Genomic DNA, 18,912 nt, shown 5'->3' on the forward strand with positions numbered 1-18,912 from the left:
TATTCCATATTTTATCTTAATTTGAAGGGAAAAATAAAACAGAAACAGTCACTACCGAAACATACAGAAAGGTTTCGGTTGTGACATAATGGTTTCTTTAATGACAATATCCATCCATCCATTATCTGTACCGCTTCTCCTCACAAGGGTCGCGGGAAGTGCTGGAGCCTATCCCAGCTGTCTTTGGGCAGTAGGTGGGGGACACCCTGAACTGGTTGCCAGCCAATCGCAGGGCACACAGAGACAAACATCCGCACTCACAATCACACCTAGGGGCAATTTAGAGTATCCAATCAACTTACCATGCATGTTTTTGGAATGTGGGAGGAAACCGGAGTGCCCGGAGAAAACCCACGCAGGCACGGGGAGAACATGCAAACTCCACACAGGGAGGCGGGAGCCGGGATCGAACCCACGACCTCTGAACTGTGAGGCGGACGTGCTAACCAGTCGACCACCGTGCCGCCTTTAATGACAATATGATATTTATTTTTGAATCAAGTAAGTTTTAAATAATATAATACATAGATACATATGTCATACATAGATCTTTCTGATTTTAACTCTATTCTATTCCATATTTTATCTTAATTTGAAGGGAAAAATAAAACAGAAACAGTCACTACCGAAACATACAGAAAGGTTTCGGTTGTGACATAATGGTTTCTTTAATGACAGAATGATGTTTATTTTTGAATAAAGTAAGTTTTACATAATATAATACATATATACATATGTCATGCATGGATCTTTCTGATTTTAACAATATTCTATTTCATATTTTAAATTAATTTGAAGGGAAAAATCAAACCGAAACAGTCGCTATCGAAACATACAGATAGGTTTTGGTAGTGACATAATGGTTTCGGTAGTGACAATATGATGTTTATTTTTTAAGAAAGTTTTAAAGAATATAATACATAGATACGTGTCATACATCGATCTTTCTGATTTTAACAATATCCATCCATCCATCCATTATCTGTACCGCTTATCCTCACAAGGGTCGCGGGGCGTGCTGGAGCCTATCCCAGCTGTCTTTGGGCAGTAGGCGGGGGACACCCTGAACTGGTTGCCAGCCAATCGCAGGGCACACAGAGACAAACATCCGCACTCACAATCACACCTAGGGGCAATTTAGAGTATCCAATCAACTTACCATGCATGTTTTTGGAATGTGGGAGGAAACCGGAGTACCCGGAGAAAACCCACGCAGGCACGGGGAGAACATGCAAACTCCACACAGGGAGGCCGGAGCCGGGATCGAACCCACAACCTCTGAACTGTGAGGCGGACGTGCTAACCAGTCGACCACCGTGCCGCCATTTTAACAATATTGTATTTAATATTTTATTTTAATTTGAAGGGGAAAATTTTCATTTGGAAGGTGAAACCACAGTTTTTCAATGATGAAGAGCCCTGTGATGGATAGGTGACCAGTCCAGTGTACCCTGCTTTTGCCCCAAGTCAGCTGCGATCAACTCCAACCACCGGCAACCCTGAGTACAGCACAAAGCACTAGAAAATGGAAAAAATAATGTTTCATTAGATATAATACACATTAAAAGTTAAAATATAGCAAAAGTAATTAAGTGATTACAACACAAACCCTCACACAAAGTAATACTGCAACAGCAGCAACAATATGGTCACATCTGAAATTTTGCAGTCACTACCGAAAAAACTGATGTTTTAACAAAAATAAAACGAATCATCAACCAACAATTTTTGATAATGATTGTTTAAGGGTATATTTGTTTTAATTAATGATGACTTTTGAAGTCAATATGATCAACTTTCTACATTTTACAATGAAAAATAGCATCTAAGTGTTCATTTATTTCGGAAAAACTAATATTGAATTCTGTTAAAAATTCATTTAGATTGATTTTGATGTCAAAACCATCCATCCATCCATTATCTATACCGCTTATCCTAACAAGGGTCGTGGGTGTGCTGGAGCCTATCCCAGCTGTCTTAGGGCAGTAGGTGGGGGACACCCTGAATTGTTTGCCAGCCAATCGCAGGGCACACAGAGACAAACATCCACACTCACAATCACACCTAGGGGCAATTTAGAGTGTCCAATCAACTTACCATGCATGTTTTTGGAATGTGGGAGGAAACCGGAGTTGGATGTCAAAACCATGTATATTAATTTATACAAATACTCTCAAAATGACCCCTTATGATGAGAAAAATTAACGGACCACGTTTTCCCTCGCCCGGACGCGGGTCACCGGGGCCCCCTTCTGGAGCCAGGCCTGGAGGTGGGGCTCGACGGCGAGCGCCTGGTGGCCGGGCCTGCACCCATGGGGCCCGGCCGGGCTCAGCCCGAAAAGGATACGTGGGTCCCCCTTCCCATGGGCTCACCACTGGTGGGAGGGGCCAAAGGGGTCGGGTGCCGTGTGAGCTAGGCGGCGGCGGAAGACGGGGACCTTGGCGGTCCGATCCCCGGCAGCAAAAACTAGCTCTTGGGACATGGAATGTCACCTCTCTGGCAGGGAAGGAGCCTGAGCTGGTGTGTGAGGCTGAGAGGTTCCGATTAGATATAGTCGGGCTCACCTCCACGCACAGCTTGGGTTCTGGTCCCAGTCCTCTCGAGAGGGGTTGGACACTCTTCCACTCTGGAGTTGCCCAGGGTGAGAGGCGCCGAGCAGGTGTGGGCATACTTATTGCCCCCCGGCTTGGCGCCTGTACATTGGGGTTTACCCCGGTGGACGAGAGGGTAGCCTCCCTCCGCCTGAGGGTGGGGGGACGGGTCCTGACTGTTGTTTGTGCTTATGCACCAAACGGCAGCGCAGAGTACCCACCCTTTTTGGAGTCCTTGGAGGGTGTGCTGGAGGGTGCTCCACCTGGGGACTCCATCGTTCTGCTGGGGGACTTCAATGCTCACGTGGGCAATGACAGTGAGACCTGGAGAGGTGTGATTGGGAGGAACGGCCCCCCCGATCTGAACCCGAGCGGTGTTCGGTTACTGGACTTCTGTGCTCATCACGGATTGTCCATAACGAACACCATGTTCAAGCATAAGGGTGTCCATATGTGCACTTGGCACCAGGATACCCTAGGCCGCAGTTCGATGATCGACTTTGTAGTCGTATCATCGGACTTGCGGCCGCATGTTTTGGACACTCGGGTGAAGAGAGGGGCGGAGCTGTCAACTGATCACCATCTGGTGGTGAGTTGGCTCCGATGGTGGGGGAAGATGCCGGTCCGACCTGGCAGACCCAAACGTATTGTGAGGGTTTGCTGGGAACGTCTGGCAGAATCCCCTGTCAGAAGGAGTTTCAACTCCCACCTCCGGCAGAACTTTTCCCACGTCCCGGGGGAGGCGGGGGACATCGAGTCCGAGTGGACCATGTTTCGTGCCTCCATTGTTGAGGCGGCCGATCGGAGCTGCGGCCGCAAGGTGGTCGGTGCCTGTCGTGGCGGCAATCCCCGAACCCGCTGGTGGACACCAGCGGTAAGGGATGCTGTCCAGCTGAAGAAGGAGTCCTATCGGGCCTTTTTGGCCTGCGGGACCCCGGAGGCAGCTGACGGGTACCGGCTGGCCAAGCGGAATGCGGCTCTGGCGGTTGCTGAGGCAAAAACCCGGGTGTGGGAGGAGTTCGGGGAGGCCATGGAAAATGACTTCCGGACGGCTTCGAGGAAATTCTGGTCCACCATCCGGCGTCTCAGGAGGGGGAAGCAGTGCACCATTAACACTGTTTATAGTGGAGATGGGGTGCTGCTGACCTCAACTCGGGACGTTGTGGGTCGGTGGGGAGAGTACTTCGAAGACCTCCTCAATTCCACCGACACGCCTTCCACTGAGGAAGCAGAGCCTGGAGACTCTGAGGTGGGCTCTCCTATCTCTGGGGTTGAAGTCACCGAGGTAGTCAAAAAGCTCCTCGGTGGCAAAGCCCCGGGGGTGGATGAGATCCGCCCGGAGTTCATAAAGGCTCTGGATGTTGAGGGGCTGTCATGGTTGACACGTCTCTTCAACATCGCGTGGACATCGGGGACAGTGCCTCTGGATTGGCAGACCGGGGTGGTGGTCCCCCTTTTTAAGAAGGGGGACCGGAGGGTGTGCTCCAATTACAGAGGGATCACACTCCTCAGCCTCCCCGGCAAGGTCTATTCAGGGGTGCTGGAGAGGAGGGTCCATCGGAAGGTCGAATCCCGGATTCAGGAGGAGCAATGTGGTTTTCGTCCTGGCCGTGGAACAGTGGACCAGCTCTACACCCTCAGCAGGGTCCTCGAGGGTGCATGGGAGTTTGCCCAACCGGTCTACATGTGTTTTGTGGACTTTGAGAAGGCGTTCGACCGTGTCCCTCGGGGAGTTCTGTGGGGGGTGCTTCGGGAGTACGGGGTACCGAGCCCCCTGATAAGGGCTGTCCGGTCCCTGTACCACCGATGCCAGAGTTTGGTCCGAATTGCCAGCAGTAAGTCGGATTCGTTTCCTGTGGGGGTTGGACTCCGCCAAGGCTGCCCTTTGTCACCGATTCTGTTCATAACCTTTATGGACAGAATTTCTAGGCGCAGCCGAGGTGTCGAGGGGGTCTGGTTTGGTGGCCTCAGTATTGCATCTCTGCTTTTTGCAGATGATGTAGTACTGTTGGCTTCTTCAAGCCGCGATCTCCAACTCTCGCTGGAGCGGTTCGCAGCCGAGTGTGAAACGGTCGGAATGAAGATCAGCACCTCCAAATCTGAGACCATGGTCCTCAGTCGGAAAAGGGTGGCGTGCCCTCTCCAGGTCGGGGATGAGATTCTGCCCCAAGTGGAGGAGTTCAAGTATCTTGGGGTCTTGTTCACGAGTGAGGGTAAGATGGAATGGGAGATCGACAGGCGGATCGGTGCAGCGTCTGCTGTGATGCGGACTCTGTATCGGTCTGTCGTGGTGAAGAAGGAGCTTAGCCGAAAGGCGAAGCTCTCAATTTACCGGTCGATCTACGTTCCTACTCTCACCTATGGTCATGAGCTGTGGGTCATGACCGAAAGAACAAGATCTCGGATACAAGCGGCCGAAATGGGTTTCCTTCGCAGGGTGTCCGGGCTCTCCCTTAGAGATAGGGTGAGAAGTTCGGCCATCCGGGAGGGACTCGGAGTCGAGCCGCTGCTCCTCCGCATCGAGAGGAGCCAGTTGAGGTGGCTCGGGCATCTGATTAGGATGCCTCCTGGACGCCTCCCTGGTGAGGTGTTCCGGGCATGTCCCACCGGCAGGAGACCCCGAGGACGACCCAGAACACGCTGGAGAGACTATGTCTCCCGGCTTGCCTGGGAACGCCTTGGGATCCTTCCGGAAGAGCTGGAGGATGTTGCTGGGGAGAGGGAAGTCTGGGCTTCCCTGCTGAAGCTGCTGCCTCCGCGACCCGACTTCGGATAAGCGGGAGATAATGGATGGATGGATGGACAAATACTCTGTAGAGGGGGGAATGGAAAAAAACATGAATCGGCTAGTAGAATTATTTGTATTCTTTTGTAATTGTGTGTTTCGGTAGAGACACATTTTAGGGACAGGTAGAGACACATTTTAAATAGTAATATTTGGGAAAACCTAGAAAATACTATTTAAAAATTGACTGTACTTTTACTATAATTGTGCCCCTTAGATATGGTGCAACATGAATACAATAAACCTTTTCCTGAAATAAAATACAAATTTCACATATTTTCCAACTCTGAATTTGAACCAATTCAGTAGAATGGCCCATATACAAAGTAAACATACACGGGCAGATATATGTGTTTGTAGGTGAGATTCAGCTCATTTGGGGGGGAAAGTGTGTGACCCACTCGTTAATCACTGGTGACAAAGTGTAAGAGTCAGTTAGAGATTTGCTCTCAACTCATAAATCATAAGCTGGACACCCCCCCCACACACACACACACACACAAATTGTTGTCTCTAGGGACTGACATTCCATTTTGTCTTATTTCTTTCAATATAGGTTACTTTCTTTTAGATAACAACTGAGTATGCACTAGTTTTACTTTTGCTACATGTCATTGGACAGCCATGTTAGATTAATGGCCACATTTACACTCACATTTCAGGGCTTAAGCTAAAAAGGGTCACTGGTAAGAAGAGGTGTCAAATCCAGGTCCAGAAAGTCAAAACTCCTGCTACAGTTTGGCTTTAGCCACAGGTGCTTCAACTCAACCGGTTGGTAAATGAGCTCCCGAGGAGCTCCCGATGAGCTTTGATTTGACAACTCTGTTGGTAAGCTGGAGCCGGGCACATACACTCTAAAAACAGTTGGATCAAAAATTGACCAATCCACTAATTGGGTCAATTTGACCCCCCTTCTTGCATTGTTTTGTGCAAAAAAGCCCCAATTTTGTTGGGGGTTTTTTTGTACAAAACTACCCAATTTTGGGGTTGTTTTCTGCAACAACAAACCAGAAAGTGGGGTCAAATTGACTCAAGTAGTGGGTCGGTCGATTTTTGACCCAAAATTGTGTTATTATTACCCAACTGTTTTTAGAGTGTATGTACAGTATACCATTCCCAATCATGACTGTTCTGTCATGATCTGTGTTTTGTTATTTTGATTATATTTAGTTTTCTTTCATGTCCATGTTCTGTCTTAACAATCGTCTCCCTCAGGCTTAATTTACTTCGTGGATCAAGAGCTTCTCCTAATTTGAATGGCAATGTGAAAGGGTCTACGCCTGTAAAACTGTCATGCCGAAAGCTGCATGTGGCTTTTTGGTCTAGGGCTGTGATTCTCGCTTTGGGTGTGAGAAGTCCCGGGTTCAAATCCCGGATGAACCCTTAATTTACTTCAAGTTGATGGATAAAGACATTCTTCCAATTTGAACGGCAATATGAAAGGCTATACGCCTGTAAAACTATAAGTTCAGAAGCTCTATGTGGCTTGTTGGTCTAGGGGAGTGATTCTTGCTTTAGGTGCGAGAGGTCCCAGGTTCATATCCTGGATGAGCCCTTAATTTACTTCAAGTTGATGCATCAAGAGCTTCTCTAATTTGAATGGCAATGTGAAAGGGTCTACACTTGTAAAACTATAAGTTCAGAAGCTGTATGTGGCTTGTTGGTCTAGGGCAGGGGTCTTCAATCCTGTTCCCCGAGGGCCGGTGTCCTACCTGTTTTCCATATGTCCCTAGTGCAACACACACCTGATTCAAATGATCAGGATCGTTATCCATCATCTGCAGACCTCTGGTGAATATCTGTAGCAGGGAGAGATGGAAAACAGGCAGGACACCGGCCCTCGAGGAGCAGGAATGAAGACTCCTGCTCTATTGTGTTACGTTACCATCAACCATATGCTCTGTGTTTTTCCGCCACATTGAATTGTTTTAGGATTAGAAATGTCCAATGTTGCGCTGGTAAAATGCCAAAGTTTGGCACATCGTAGAGCATGTCATACATTTGTAAATAGTACTTGTCCTAATATGTTAATTTGAGAGTAAAAAAAAGCAATCATGAACAAATATGATGACTTCTGTATTGGGATAGAAATATTTCAATAATCATCAATCAGACTTTATTTTTACAGCACTTTTCATACATTAACACAGATGTGGTTCCACACATAAGATAATATGCGGGAGAACTGAAAGGAAGGAAAATGAAGCGTTATCCTACTGTCAGTGATTTGCTTTGAGGAAACACTTGAGGCTGAAAAAACACAAATAAAATCGGCTAAAAATGATAACAATAATAATCATTACAAGATGAGATGAAAATAAAATAGTTCAAAGCAAAGGTATGGTAAAAGGTTACCAGTAACAAGAGAAAAATTAATAAACACAAAAAAATCACCAAAAAAACCCCACTAATAAAAACTAAAAATCTAGATAATTAAAGCAACACTGTGTCATATGTCAGTTTGCGCCATTTGGATAAAAGCGGTAGTGTTATGACAAAAGTCAACCACATTTCCAATGCGCGCCAGCACGTAGTGTCGTGAAATCCTGAGCTCTCGCCGGCCTGCAAGTTGGACTGAATTACATTTCTATTTCCAGTGACTGTGTGAATAGCGATGGGGTAAAACAATACTTTTGTTTTTGTTTTTTGTTTTCTGCCATGACACCAGTAATAGCGCGTAGACGTTCGAATCTACTTCCGTTCTTTTCGCGAAAGAAGGAAGTGAGTATGCCGTAAAGCAATTCAGGACATTTGTTTATTTTTGTGTGTGACAAGGTTGCTCCCATCCACCTCAAAGTTGCTTAGTGCCAGTAAAAATGATACAGACCCCCCCCCCAGGGCATGACAAAAGTCCCATTCAACTACTTGTAAGTCAATGTTTCATCAAAAGAGTTGTGAAAGATTTGTATTAAGGTCGAATTCTTGTTCAGTGCTGCTTTAAGAGGAACAGTTAAAATAGGACTATGAATAAGATTGAATGAAAGGTCAGGCTAAAAAATTGGTTTTAAGTTTGCCTTTAAAATGTCCACATTAGCAGCTGCTCTCAAATCTTCAGAAAGGGTGTTCCACAGGTGTGGAGCTTCGCCGTGAGTTTTTGCTCTCACTTTAGGGACTAATAAAAGACCACTATCTGAAGACATGAGAGTTCTGAATGGAAAATAAGGTAAAAGATGGATATTAAGTTTAAAATCCAGTAATACCGTTCTAATGTAAATCCTGAAGCACACAGGTAACCAGTCTTGGAGTGATTTTCCTTGATAAAGACTTTTTACTCTTCAACTTCCGTGTCATATCTGCGAATGGGTCCAAATCCCGATCCACACATGACAGAACGTACTGACCAGTCATGGACCCAGCAGACTCAGACACAATCCCTCAAGCCAAAGACATCACCACCTGCTCCTAAACATCCCTCCACCTCCAATCAGATGGTGATTGTCTCACCGGCTGCTGCTTTGCCTTTTCACTGGGAACCTCTCGTGTCGCTCCTTCACGATGGGTTGCTCAAACCGTCGCAAGTCCCGGTCTGCCACCAAACGCCCTCAGCCTTCGCCCTTCGTGTAAGCTCTGTCTTTTCTTCCATGACTCTCTCATCTTTGCCACCTACTTGTCCTAATTTTGTACAGTCCACTTCTAGTTTAACAGCCGATGTTTTGTTTTTAGACTCCGATTTTGAAGATGGCCATGATTTGTTACTCTCCTTTCTGATTCTGATTCTGACATTGATTTTGGTCTTCCTGGTTTTTCAAGCCCTCCTCAGTTTTTGTACGATGATGATCCCTTAGTTTCCGATTCAGATTTTGACACTGATTTTGGTTTTCCGAATCCCTTCCCAAGTCACTATTCAAGCCCTTGTCAATTTTTGTCACATTTTTCTGATGATGAAACTCCAGAACACTTTCCATCAGAACCTAGCTTGGGCGCCCGGTTGACCATTTACACGGAACTCCCGCGGGGTGGCCAACGTAGACGCCCGAGTAGAGATTGTGGTTCCTCCCGTAAATCCGCTTTTTCCAAGTCGCGTCATTCCGAACCTGTACCCTTAGTGTCCACCACTGAACCCTTCCCTCCAGACCCTACTTTGGGTCCCTGGTTGGCCATTTACACGGCACCCCCGTGGGGTGGCCAACGTAGGCATCCGAGTAGAGTTTCTGGTTCGTCCTCAGATTTTTCCAAGTCACATCATTATGAACCTTTACCCAACCTTTTTCGACACCTCATTCACTGCGTACTTCTTCACCTAGTCCCATTCATCCCGTTTCTTCTAGTTTACATTTTTCACTATCTGTATTCCCAATCCCTCGTGCCTTGTGTGCGTCCCAACCTCTATGGTGGCAGGCTGATGAGGCAGGGCCCCTTCCCGGCGCATTCAGCAAATGCGGGCCCCCGTCCCGATTCCTCAGCAGTGCCAGACCCCCTTCCCGGCACCTCGACAACTACAGGCTCCCATGCCGGCTCCTCTGCAGTGCTAAGCCCTCTTCCCGGCACCTCGGTAACTACAGGCTCCCATGCCAGTTCCTCTGCAGTGCCAGACCCTCTTCCCGGCAACTACAGGCTCTCATGCTGGCTCTTCTGCAGTGCCAAGCCCTCTTCCCGGCACCTCGGTAACTAAAGGCTCCCATGCCGGTTCCTCTGCAGTGCCAGGCCCTCTTCCCGGCACCTCAGCAAATGCAGGTCCCCATCCTAGCTCCTCAACACCACCAGACTCTGATGCTGTTCCGGCGGCGCAATTTCTGCGGCTGCCCTTGGATTCTGCTACAACGGCTCCGGCAGCGCAACCTCTGCGGCTGCCCTTGGATTCTGCTACGATGGCGCAAGGCCTCAACTGCCCTCTGATTCTGCTCTGGCGGTGCAAGGCCTTCGGCTGCCCTCTGACTCAGCTTCAGCAGCGCAACCTCTGCGGCTGCCCTTGGATTCTGCTACGACGGCTCAGGCAGCGCAACCTCTGCGGCTGCCCTTGGATTCTGCTACGACAGCACAAGACCTTCAGCTGCCCTCTGACTCGGCTCTGGTGGCGCAACCTCTGCGGCTGGTCTTGGATTCTGCTACGGCGGCGCAAGGCCTAAGGCTGCCTTCAACCCCTGTGTGGCCCCCTGGACGCCCACGGGACTGGCCCCGTCAAGACCCTCTCATCTGGCCTCTGGGTCGCCCACCAGACTTGTCCAGCCAAAACCTCGTCTGGCCTCCTGGACGCCCACCGGACTGGTCCTGCCAAGACCCTCTCGTCTGGCCTTCTGGATACCCACCGGACTGGTCCTGCCGGGGAACCCCTTGTCTGGCCTTCTCCGATCTGTTCTTGATTTTGGTTTGGATTTAAACTTTAGTTTCATGTTTTCTAATTGTTTTTCTCTTTTTTTGTTTTGCTTGTTTTCTTTTATTTTATTTGTGACCTTGTTTCTGTTGTTGTTTTAGATTCTGGTGGTGCCCCTTGGGGGGGGGGCCTCACGCAAATTGAAGCTCCGTGCATCCATCAAATTTAAAACAGTTATGGGGGAGAAACATCAGTCAGTAAGTTCATTTTCAGTTTTTATTCTCTGTGATGTTTATTTTTGTTTCCTTAATTATTTTAGATGTATGACCACTAGTTTTAGCTTTAGTGTGTTGTTGCCTTTTAGTTAAGCCTAATCTGCTCACAACTGTTAAACACGGCGCGTGATATAAACCAGTGGGAGTACTGTACACTTATTGGTACGTTGGTAAATTAATAATTGAACAACAATTTGTTCACATGCCTGTAAAATTCACAAGACTTGATCAGGATGTTTGGCGAGAAAGGTGGCACTCAAGGAAGAAATATTAGGAGCATCTTGGTTCCCGTATCTCTGGTATGTTAATGGTAAAATAGCCTGACAACAAAATCCATCTCTGATAGATTACAGATTCAATTAATCAAATGACAGATTTGCACAAATCTAAAATTTGAAAAGTTTGGATTTGGTCTTTAAGTCATTCACTGCCAGACATTTTCAGACCCTATTTTACTCTGTTTGAAAAAATATATAAATACATTCCTGTGCTTGAATGGCTGGACTGAAAAGACGAGTAAATGTCTCAATGGCAGTGAATGAGTTTATATAATGTGAGACACTAGAGTGACTTACCAATACGTATGTATGTGTTGTGATGCCTACGCTCCTCATGATTTAAAATGTGTTTTTTACATTTTTTTCATCTATTTATTTTAGTTGTTGTAGCAAACTGCTCAAACACTGCTCAGACCAACATTGTTGATGTCAGAAGAGAGTGTATCCTCAACACCCTGTGCATGTACCTCAAGGAGACAAGCTGGTGAAAGAATACATGGTATGGGTATAGAATTACATTTTTATCCTATGGCATTTGTCATTCACTAAAAATTGTGCACTTCAAATATAGTATTTAACTTTGAAATGTCAATGAATAATCTGTCACAGTAGTAATGTTCATATTTATTTAAAGAGATGAGTCATGAATGTTTTTGTTCTTAGTGGGTGCAGCTGTCGAAAAGCAACCATGCTGAAATTAAGGAGGTGGTCATTGGAATTTATGCCATTCGAAAAGATTGGGCAGAGTCAGAGGATAACCCAGATGATGTGGTTATCGTCATAGATGCTGTCAGTGTTCTGGATGAACTGGGGAATGTCCCATTTGCTGTTGTGATGCTGTTCGCTCTGGTCTACGCACTCAACCTAAGCTACCCTTCAGAGTTAAGACACGACATTGAAGTTCTGCAGAAGATCATCATGGCGCTTGGTAGAAACAGACTCCCAAGAAAAGCTCAAACATTGAAAACCACGCTTTAACGCAAGTCATCCTGTGTGGAGTGACCAATAGACCTAAATTGAAGCAAGTATTATCAAGAAAACCTATATGTAGTAGCTTTTTTGTATCACTGAGAACCTGACAGGGTTTCATAAATGGCACAATTTTGAGGATATTATGTTTAAAAGAGCAAAAGGACTTTGAACTAAAATGCTCATAAGAATACTGTAAACTTAACCAAGTATTTTCAAGGAAAGGTGATCCATATATAAGCAGTCATGTTTAGCTGTTCAAATGCTGCTCATTGCTGCTTTCCACATTCTCCTTATAAGATTAGTCATCATGGAGAGAGAACCTGACAGGAATACCAAAATGGCTCAAGTTATATTTTGGTTTGTTTTATGAACATTGTAAATGAATGTTGGATGCAAACTAAGATTTCGCACAAAAAAAAGCACTTTTTTTTATGGAGTCGAGGGGCTCATTTTTTGTTTGCCTTTTCTGTGCAATAAAGTTCTATTAAAACTTTGTGGTCTCATACAAACTTGACACCAACTGCGGTTAAACTAAATTGACATGAAAGATGCTCAATGTAAACATTCAGTAACGATGCCTTATTTTCAGAATTATTTGTGTGTAATTACATCTAACTTTTGATTCACAGTATTTTTTGTTGACTTGTTTTGGTAAGTCAGCATTAGTGTTATTTTACCATTTAAAAATGTAGCTGTACCAACTCTGTCAAAATAAGATACCCGTACTATTATTCCATCCATCCATTATCTATGCCGCTTATTCTCACAAGGATCGCGAGGAGTGCTGGAGCCTATCCCAGCTGTCTTCGGGCAGTAGGCAGGGGACACCCTGAATTGGTTGCCAGCCAATCGCAGACCTGTACTATTATTATAGAAGTTAATCCGACCAAAGGGAAAAACGCGTAGTAAATGTGTTAAAACAACCTGAACAAATGAAGTTTAAATCAAATAAGTATGAACAACACAAATACTTTATGTCCACGCAACACATTTACGATTAGTTGGTTCAACAAAATTGTATCTCACCAAATGACAGCATTTTAATTAGATTGAAGCGTAGTACAGTAAATGTGTTAAAACAATATGAACAAATGAAGTTGGAATCAAACATTGAAAATACATACAAACAACGTGAATACTTTATGTTCACTCAACACATTTACGATTAGTTGGTTCAACAAAATTGTATCCCACTAAATGACAGCATTTTATTTAGATGGAAATTCTTTCCATAATTTTATTATGTTAACCCAACAACTTATTTTTTTCAGTGTGGAATGGAACAGTATACCAGAGGAGGTTAGGAGACAGACCACCTACAAGGTCTTTGTTGAAAATTTGAGCACATGGTACAAAAATAACTACATTGCCAATACTAAAATGTGTACCTTCTGCGCTGTCATTGTCTTCATGCTTTTATAGCTTTTATTTGTGATTTTTATTGCGTGCCTATCGTTAATTACTTATTATAATGTATATTGTAAAATGATTGAAGGAATTAGTGTCTTGCTATTTATATTTATATTTTGTAATTGTATTTTAATGTGTTCTTTTACACCATGGCCAGCCAGGGGAATACAGATGAAAAATAGCCTTTTGGCTAATTCTGTTTTTTTAACCATCATTTTTCATGTGTTATGTGAAATTGTACTGTCCCCTTTCAAATAAACAAATCTAATAACTGTTCAAGATATGAGCACTTTGGGCTACACATTACAGTAGCTAGAGTGCATCCACAGCTTTGTTAGTCAGTGTATCATCTTGCATGTAGCGTTGACACAAAGTTTGTTAAATCTGACTTCAAAGGAGATGGTGTTCTCCTCCATCTGTCTCAGTTCTGCTAACTGTTTATTGTTCATCTCTACTTTATTTACTGTAAACTAAATTTGTTCCATGTCTGATCTTGCCGGTGGATGCCAATTTCCCTGTTTTATCCGTTAAATCACATGTGACACACAGAGAATGTGCATATACAGCACACATATGCACACATGCACAAGGTTGTTCTTTTCACTCATAGGGCAGGTGGCTGAGACCATAAGATGGACGGCTGCTCAACTATGACATCTTAAAGCCGTTACGCCTGAGCGTATGTTTATTTGAACTCTACTCTGCTATATCACGTTCTAGAATTGGGAATGTGGAATTGCTTCAGCTGCAGCAATGAGAATAAATATTATGGAGAAACCCACTGAGACATAAAATGCTACTTTAATTAGAACAATGATGAATCGGAATCAGTCCCTCTGAGCATTTGGAGGTAACTTCTGTTTATGATTAAGTGATTGATTTGGCAGACACATTCGTTACGCATATCATTTCGTATAAAATACTAGTACTACTAGCCCACATGAATAGGATAGTAAAGCAATAATTACAGTAAACATTTTTATGAAAAGCATTTCTTGGCCATAAACATGAAAAAAATCAAATGAAAAACATAAGTAGGGCGATACCTGAACATGCTTTCTTGAGCCGCTTGACGATGTATTCTTAAGCTAACTAGTTCATTGCACTGCGTGTCTTTGAAATGTCTATGTCAGCGGTGCATGTAAATTGGGTTCCAGTGTTCTGGAAGCTCAGTCTTGAAACTGTAGGTGGAATCAAAGACAAATTATTAAAGTTGGTTTAATTATTTATTTCAATTATTTTTAATGTAGGGATCAGATCAGTGTATATAACCTCAATGGAAGATGTGAATAATGGCTCCAGGCCCTTTGAGCATGACACTACGGCCATTAATATTCCTATCAATGTGTCAAACATGCATTGCAATGTTTGAAATGACCTGACAAACATACTTGGCCTCAGAGTGACTGCAAACTGCAATAAAATCACATGGATATGATTGGAATCAACTTTTCTGCAAAGAATTTGAGGTCTGTTAAGCATGTGCTATACCTTAAAACTGCTACAGATTTGAATTCATGAGTAAATGAGCAGCAGTTGCTTGTGTGGGTGTGTTTTGATTGATTTGGAGTGTAGCAAGTATCCTCACCTTTGTTCCATAACACAACTGTCAATTTCTCCAAGTGGAAAAATAAACACACATTCATCAAAGCAGATCTGGAATTTTCAAGTGAACTTTCCAAGGAACAATATGACATATAAGACCCAGTGTTTTTTTGTCCATTCATCAAGCATAGAAATAGAGGTTGTTTTGAGGGCATGCGTAGCCCCCACAGCCTATGATCACAATGTCACTTCCAATTCACAATACATGTTTGGGTACAGATCAGCACAGAGTGCATAGGGGGCTGGTTTCCCACTATGAAAAAGCTTGTACGAACACTTTATGCAGCGCAACAAAGCAGAAATGGTGATGTATGATGTACTTTAGGTTAATAATTAGGTTAGCATTTTTCATTTTTAAATATCTAACAATGTATCCTCAAATGCCCCAGTAAATCCAGTATCATTTCAGCGGAATGTCAACCGTATAGTGTCGGCTCCACACTAAAAATAGTGGACGCTTACCCCCTGTGGCATCCGGCTGGCTGTCGGCACGTCACGCTGGCAAAACACACCGCAACGACAGACAGCGACGCTGACCATCAAAGTACCTTCTGTGCATGCATAAGATGTAATACCCTTCCATACCATCGGCGGCGGTAGTCACTATTTCTCATTGATAGAAAAATCCAACCGGAAAGATGTTGGCCGGGGGCGGATTATAACAACATAAACAACAATGCATTCGGCTATATTCTTCTCTCACGATGAACTCCCACGCTAAGTAAACCCTCACGTTCTTGACACGGTATTGTGAAATCTTACATTGTCAACCCTCGCTCTTGTACTTGTAAGAAGATTAAGGCAGCGAAGGCGTGCTCACTCTTTATCCGCATTTGTCACATCCCGTTGCTGCTCCAAGCGCTGATTTGCTAGCTATCAGCCAATCAGAGTGACTGGGTTAACGTAATAAAATTATGAAAATAATTTCCATCTAAATAAAATGCTGTCATTTAGTGAGATACAATTTTGTTGAACCAACTAACCGTAAATGTGTTGAGTGGACATAAAGTATTTGTGTTGTTCATACTTATTTGCAATGTTTGATTTCAACTTCATTTGTTCAGATTGTTTTAACACATTTACTACACATTTTTCCCTTTGGTCAGATCAACTTCTATAATAATAGTACGGGTCTGCGATTGGCTGGCAACTAATTCAGGGTGTCCCCTGCCTACTGCCCGAAGACAGCTGGGATAGGCTCCAGCACTCCTCGCGATCCTTGTGAGAATAAGCGGTATAGATAATGGATGGATGGAATAATAGTACGGGTATCTTATTTTGACAGAGTTGGTACAGCTACATTTTTAAATGGTAAAATAACACTAATGCTGACTTACCAAAACAAGTCAACAAAAAATACTGTGAAACAAAAGTTAGATGTAAATACACAAAAATAATTCTGAAAATAAGGCATCGTTGCTGAATGTTTACATGAAGCATCTTTCACGTCAATTTAGTTTAACCGCAGTTGGTGTCAAGTTTGTAAGGGACCACAAAACGGACTTGAGTTGTAATAGAACTTTATTGCACAGAAAAGGCAAACAAAAGATAAGCCTCTCGGCTCCATTAAAAAAAAGTGCTTTTTTGGTGCGAAATCTTAGTTTTCATTCATTTACATTGTTCATAAAACAAACAAAAATATAACTCAAAATTGAGCCATGTTGGTAGTCCTGTCAAGTTCTCTATGATGTGGAAAGCAGCAATGAGCAGAATTTGAACAACTAAACATGACTGCTTGTATATGGATCACCTTTCCTTGAAAATACTTGGTTAAGTTTACAGTATTCTTATGAGCATTTTAGTTCAAAGTCCTTTTGCTCTTTTAAACATAATATCCTCAAAATTGTGCCATTTATTAAACCCTGCCAGGTTCTCAGTGCTACAAAAACTACATATGAGGTTTTCTTAATAATACATGCTTCAATTTAGGTCTATTGGTCACTCCACACAGGATGACTTGCCTAAAAGCGTGGTTTTCAATGTTTGATCTTTTCTTGGGAGTCCGTTTCTACCAAGCGCCATGATGATCTTCTGCAGAAATTCAATGTTGTGTCTTAACTCTGAAGGGTAGCTTAGGTTGAGTGCGTAGACCAGAGCGAACAGCATCACAACAGTAAATGGGACATTCCCCAGTTCATCCAGAACACTGACAGCATCTATGATGATAACCACATCATCTGGGTTATCTTATCCTCTGACTCTGCCCAATCTTTTCAAATGGCATAAATTCCAATGACCACCTCCTTAATTTCAGCCTGGTTGCTTTCGACAGCTGCACCTACTAAGAACAAAAACATTCATGACTCATCTCTTTAAATAAATATGAACATGACTACTGTGACAGATTATTCATTGACATTTCAAAGTTAAATACTATATTTGAAGTGCACAATTTTTAGTGAATGACAAATGCCATAGGATAAAAATGTAATTCTATACCCATACCATGTATTCTTTCGCCAGCTTGTCTCCTTGAGGTACATGCACAGGGTGTTGAGGATACACTCTCTTCTGACATCAGCAATGTTGGTCTGAGCAGTGTCAGTCCATTTGCCACAACAACTAAAATAAATAAATGAAAAAAATCTAAAAAACACATTTTAAATCATGAGGAGCGTAGGCATCACAACACGTACATAAGTATTGGTAAGTCACTCTAGTGTTTCACATTATTTAAACTCATTCACTGCCATTGAGACATTTACTTGTCTGTTCAGTCCAGCCATTCAGTCACAGGAACATATTTGTGTATTTTTTCAAACGTTAGAGTAGAATGGGATCTGAAAATGTCTGGCAATGAATGACTTAAAGACTAAATCCAAACTTTTCAAATTTTAGATTTGTGCAAATCTGTCATTTAATTAATTGAATCTGTAATCTATCAGAGATGGATTTTGTTGTAATCAAAATTTTCTTTTCAAAAGTTAACCGTTTTTTGTTTAAAGATACATAGGTTTGACAGGCTATTTTTCCATTAACATACCAGAGATACGGGAACCAAGATGCTCCTAATATTTCTTCCTCGTGTGCCACATTTCTCGCCAAACACCCTGATCAAGTCTTGTGAATTTTACAGGCATGTGGACAAATTGTTGTTCAGTTATTAATTTACCAACATACCAATAAGTGTACAGTACTCCCACTGGTCTATATCACGCGCCGTGTTTAACAGTTGTGAGCAGTTTAGGCTTAGCTAAAAGGCAACAACACACTAAAGCTAAAACTAGTGGTCATACATCTCAAATAATTAAGAAAACAAAATTAAATGGAAAAATATACAGATATTCCATTTGATCAGAATCTGTATCGTATCGGCCGATCTCACTCATGCATGATCGGAAACGGTGTCATAAAACCTGATCGGAACATCCCTAATGTAAACCAAATGATTCTATAAAGCACGAGAAAGATGGTATTTATTTCCCTTAGCTACACTCGTGTAACTCAATACTGGTGGAATATATGATCTGGTCTAGCCAAGGCCATGATACGCTTGTTTTTTGGTTGAGTAGTATGATAGGCCCAGGCTCCAAGGATGCTAGTGTGGTCTTATTGTGTTCTGGAAAAATCCCATGTAGCCAATGCAGCTTGTGTGAGTGTTACAAAGGAAGCATCCAAGCACACCAAATTAGATGAAGACTGAAAGTCGTGAGAGTTTCGTGGCCAAGTTAACACTACATGACTTTCAAAGTTTGACATCTCTGTGGTGATCTCAATACGAAAGTTGCTGTCTTAAAAGATCAA

At 43.4% G+C, this 18,912-nt stretch overlaps 1 long non-coding RNA gene across 1 annotated transcript in view; it reads right to left on the reverse strand.

The window, feature by feature from the left end:
- Window positions 1-16,952: 16,952 nt before the first annotated feature.
- The window catches only part of LOC147144155 (uncharacterized), a 36,985-nt gene continuing 35,025 nt past the window's right edge, over window positions 16,953-18,912 (reverse strand). Inside the window, exons 6-7 of the long non-coding RNA XR_015087842.1 lie at window positions 17,614-17,730; window positions 16,953-17,449 (exon numbers count right to left, since the gene is read on the reverse strand). This is a non-coding gene — a long non-coding RNA (uncharacterized LOC147144155). The remainder of the gene's footprint in view (window positions 17,450-17,613; window positions 17,731-18,912) is intronic.

The sequence above is a fragment of the Filicampus tigris genome, chromosome 8, assembly GCF_054856515.1.
Source record: "Filicampus tigris isolate MCC_2025a chromosome 8, RoL_Ftig_1.0, whole genome shotgun sequence".
Lineage (NCBI taxonomy): Eukaryota > Metazoa > Chordata > Actinopteri > Syngnathiformes > Syngnathidae > Filicampus > Filicampus tigris.